At 52.5% G+C, this 5,000-nt stretch overlaps 1 non-coding gene across 1 annotated transcript in view; it reads left to right on the plus strand.

Moving 5' to 3' along the window:
- The first annotated feature begins 4,617 nt into the window (after positions 1-4,617).
- Positions 4,618-5,000, plus strand: part of LOC126129205 (small subunit ribosomal RNA) — a 1,909-nt gene continuing 1,526 nt past the window's right edge. Inside the window, exon 1 of the ribosomal RNA XR_007527174.1 lies at positions 4,618-5,000. This exon is cut by the window's right edge and continues 1,526 nt beyond it. This is a non-coding gene — a ribosomal RNA (small subunit ribosomal RNA).

Genomic DNA, 5,000 nt, shown 5'->3' on the forward strand with positions numbered 1-5,000 from the left:
GCACCCGCACGTGCCCCACCCCAACCGCCGAAATCGCAACTCCAGCGGATGAACGGCGGACTCTTCCCGCACTCGTACGTTGCAATCCACCCCTATATCTTGCGTTTCACGAAGAGTTATATCCAATATGCCAAATTCCCGCTGTCCCTATACATGCTGTAAGTCTGTGCACACAATATGAACCACACATCAGCGAGACACTCTATCACACATTACTCTCTGCCTGTAACAGACACAGATACAATATGTAAGCACCAGCATGGACCAACGTCCGGTGCATCCTCTCCGCCACAGTACACCATCCACACTATGATAACCACACCAGGGGGTCCAATTCTAAAATAGAATATCCCACCCGTCCGACATCCACAATTGCTCAGATAAGCCACCAACACCCACACATGTCCTACACAGGGGTGCACCCAACACCACCACACTGCCTCCTGTTACGGCACAGAAACAATGGCAGGAATGAATCACACAGGTCTGCCGCTCCCTTGCCGCAACCACAGACGCGGCGCGCCTCCAGTCACGAGCGAAAAGCGCATCCTGACGAGACATAACTGCTGTGACATACTGAAGCTGCCTCAGACATTCACTTACAATGATCACTACCAACGAACCTCGGCCCCCCCCCCCCCCAACACACTCTCTTACCACGTTGTGTACTGTAATCCAACCCATTTCGCACCTTAACCTAACCCATTTTGCACCTTAACTTAACCAAATTCGTAACGCAATTTGTACCGCAATGTAACGCAATGTGTACCGCAATGTAACGCAATGTGTACCGCAATGTAACGCAATGTGTACCGCAATGTACCGCAATGTGTACCGCAATGTACCGCAATGTGTACCGCAATGTGTAACGCAATGTGTAACGCAATGTGTACCGCAATGTGTACCGCAATGTGTAACGCAATGTGTACCGCAATGTGTAACGCAATGTGTACCGCAATGTGTAACGCAATGTGTACCGCAATGTAACGCAATCTGTACCGCAATGTAACGCAATTTGTACCGCAATGTAACGCAATTTGTACCGCAATGTAACGCAATTTGTACCGCAATGTAACGCAATTTGTACCGCAATGTAACGCAATTTGTACCGCAATGTAACGCAATTTGTACCGCAATGTAACGCAATTTGTACCGCAATGTAACGCAATTTGTACCGCAATGTAACGCAATTTGTACCGCAATGTAACGCAATTTGTACCGCAATGTAACGCAATTTGTACCGCAATGTAACGCAATTTGTACCGCAATGTAACGCAATTTGTACCGCAATGTAACGCAATTTCTACCTTAACCTAACCCACGTTGTGCCTTAACCTAACCCACGTTGTGCCTTAACCTAACCCACGTTGTGCCTTAACCTAACCCACGTTGTGCCTTAACCTAACCCACGTTGTGCCTTAACCTAACCCACGTTGTGCCTTAACCTAACCCACGTTGTGCCTTAACCTAACCCACGTTGTGCCTTAACCTAACCCACGTTGTGCCTTAACCTAACCCACGTTGTGCCTTAACCTAACCCACGTTGTGCCTTAACCTAACCCACGTTGTGCCTTAACCTAACCCACGTTGTGCCTTAACCTAACCCACGTTGTGCCTTAACCTAACCCACGTTGTGCCTTAACCTAACCCACGTTGTGCCTTAACCTAACCCAAGTTGTGCCTTAACCTAACCCAAGTTGTGCCTTAACCTAACCCAAGTTGTGCCTTAACCTAACCCAAGTTGTGCCTTAACCTAACCCAAGTTGTGCCTTAACCTAACCCAAGTTGTGCCTTAACCTAACCCAAGTTGTGCCTTAACCTAACCCAAGTTGTGCCTTAACCTAACCCAAGTTGTGCCTTAACCTAACCCACGTTGTGCCTTAACCTAACCCACGTTGTGCCTTAACCTAACCCACGTTGTGCCTTAACCTAACCCACGTTGTGCCTTAACCTAACCCACGTTGTGCCTTAACCTAACCCACGTTGTGCCTTAACCTAACCCACGTTGTGCCTTAACCTAACCCACGTTGTGCCTTAACCTAACCCACGTTGTGCCTTAACCTAACCCACGTTGTGCCTTAACCTAACCCACGTTGTGCCTTAACCTAACCCACGTTGTGCCTTAACCTAACCCACGTTGTGCCTTAACCTAACCCACGTTGTGCCTTAACCTAACCCACGTTGTGCCTTAACCTAACCCACGTTGTGCCTTAACCTAACCCACGTTGTGCCTTAACCTAACCCACGTTGTGCCTTAACCTAACCCACGTTGTGCCTTAACCTAACCCAAGTTGTGCCTTAACCTAACCCAAGTTGTGCCTTAACCTAACCCAAGTTGTGCCTTAACCTAACCCAAGTTGTGCCTTAACCTAACCCAAGTTGTGCCTTAACCTAACCCAAGTTGTGCCTTAACCTAACCCAAGTTGTGCCTTAACCTAACCCAAGTTGTGCCTTAACCTAACCCAAGTTGTGCCTTAACCTAACCCACGTTGTGCCTTAACCTAACCCACGTTGTGCCTTAACCTAACCCACGTTGTGCCTTAACCTAACCCACGTTGTGCCTTAACCTAACCCACGTTGTGCCTTAACCTAACCCACGTTGTGCCTTAACCTAACCCACGTTGTGCCTTAACCTAACCCACGTTGTGCCTTAACCTAACCCACGTTGTGCCTTAACCTAACCCACGTTGTGCCTTAACCTAACCCACGTTGTGCCTTAACCTAACCCACGTTGTGCCTTAACCTAACCCACGTTGTGCCTTAACCTAACCCACGTTGTGCCTTAACCTAACCCACGTTGTGCCTTAACCTAACCCAAGTTGTGCCTTAACCTAACCCACGTTGTGCCTTAACCTAACCCAAGTTGTGCCTTAACCTGCTCTGTAATTGGCATATGACACGTTACATTAATCCAGTGTTGTCTAACCACAACCCTCTGAATATAGTTCGCTACTCGCACCGCCCACCCTCTTGTGTATCGTTTCATGTTCAACACTTCGCAAGTGTTGCTTACTTTTTACATGCTCCCGCTGTACACTGTAATGTGGACGACTGCAGGATGTACATCGCCCCCACCCTCCCCCCTGCCTTCGCACGCTGGTCGTTCAGGTGCTTGCGTGTTCAATGCCCTTCGCAGCTGTTCACTGGCATTCGCATGTCGAAGCGCTCAGTCTACGTCGTGGTACGGCCTGTGTCCACTGTCCGCTGATGTCGTAAGCTTAACCCTCACATTGTACTGCACATAGGTCCGTATGTACTGCATGATACGCTGTGGCACATGTGTGACCGTACAACGACTGCGCCCAACAACAGCGAACCATACGGTCCAAATGTTGTGCACTCAGCCACGTGCCGTCTCCCCATAACAGCTACATTGCAGTGTGGTACGCCATAGAGACGTGTGGGATTAACGGACGCCCTGGATGGCGATCAGCATGAGCCGTCTGTTGATGTAGTGGCGCGTGTATTCAAACGTAGTCGTCTCTTCTCACACAGTGTGATAGCATGGTGCACCGCGTTCCACATCTGCGACATGGTACAGATGCTGGTTGACAGTCGGTCTCGTAATGGACATCGCATACGTAGGGGGCCACCTCCCACGTGTTCTCTAGTCGTGCACATTTTGTTGCGTGTATGTGGGCAGACGTAGTGTGTCGTGACACCTAACAGACAGGTATGCAATAATCGTTGCATTTGCAAACTGGGATGGACGTCTACGTTTGCTGGTGACGTTACGCAAATGAACAACTGGTAAACCCATTGTGGTGCGGTTGTTGTTGCTGGAGGTAAATCAGTAAGGGCAAATCTGTGTGTGAAGCGATACGCGGCGGTGGCTGGGTGGGACCGTCCCCGGCCGGTGAGGGGGGGCCGCCCGGCGTGCTGGCCGCGCGGTGCGTGGGCGCACGCGCTACAGCCGGCTGGTGGGGGCGCCCAGTGGCAGGCGCGCCGGCCGACGGACGCGGCAGGCGGCGCAGCTGCGCGCCGGGGCACCCTGCGCGCGGCGCCGGGCGGCCAAAGTGGGTCCTCGCGGGCCCGGTGCGAAGCGCGGTGGACATCTGCAGTGTGCTGGTCCGACTGAGGACTGTGTGCGTTGAGGATGCGCCGCCGCCCGGCACTCGGCGCCGCGACGCCGTCTGCTGCTCGGTCGCCCCAGCGGTTCTCGCTGGTGGTTTGTATCGCAGTTGTGCAGACGTGTTGGCACGTGCGCTGTGCTGGGAGAGTTCGCTTCGGCACCCACGTGGGGCCTTTGCCCTTCTGTGGCGCTGGCGTTGGAGCTGCCGGTCACCGTAGGTGGCGCGTGTTGTCTCCCGCCGGCAATGCCACGACAGCACGCTCCCGGGCCTCTGTCGGCAGCGGCAAGCTCAGTTGGGAGCACGGGTGGTCGCACCTAAAGCGTCTACTCGCCTAACTCCGGGCGATTGCGCCTCTCTCGAACCCGACCAAGTACTTAGGACGGCGCTGCGCGCCGCCGGGACCTGAGAGGGTTTCGAGGTGTATTGTGCAGGGGAGCTCAGCCTCCTCCTGTTTGCAGAATAATTGAGCGGACGCTTGCGTGTTCGCGCGGGCCCCTGGGACACACTCCCGGGCGGCCGGCTGCTCAGCTCTAGTTGACGCAGCTCCCTGGTTGATCCTGCCAGTAGTCATATGCTTGTCTCAAAGATTAAGCCATGCATGTCTCAGTACAAGCCGCATTAAGGTGAAACCGCGAATGGCTCATTAAATCAGTTATGGTTCCTTAGATCGTACCCACGTTACTTGGATAACTGTGGTAATTCTAGAGCTAATACATGCAAACAGAGTCCCGACCAGAGATGGAAGGGACGCTTTTATTAGATCAAAACCAATCGGTCGGCTCGTCCGGTCCGTTTGCCTTGGTGACTCTGAATAACTTTGGGCTGATCGCACGGTCCTCGTACCGGCGACGCATCTTTCAAATGTCTGCCTTATCAACTGTCGATGGTAGGTTCTGCGCCTACCATGGTTGTAACGGGTAACGGGGA

This window comes from Schistocerca cancellata, unplaced genomic scaffold, assembly GCF_023864275.1.
Source record: "Schistocerca cancellata isolate TAMUIC-IGC-003103 unplaced genomic scaffold, iqSchCanc2.1 HiC_scaffold_525, whole genome shotgun sequence".
Taxonomy (NCBI): Eukaryota; Metazoa; Arthropoda; class Insecta; order Orthoptera; family Acrididae; genus Schistocerca; species Schistocerca cancellata.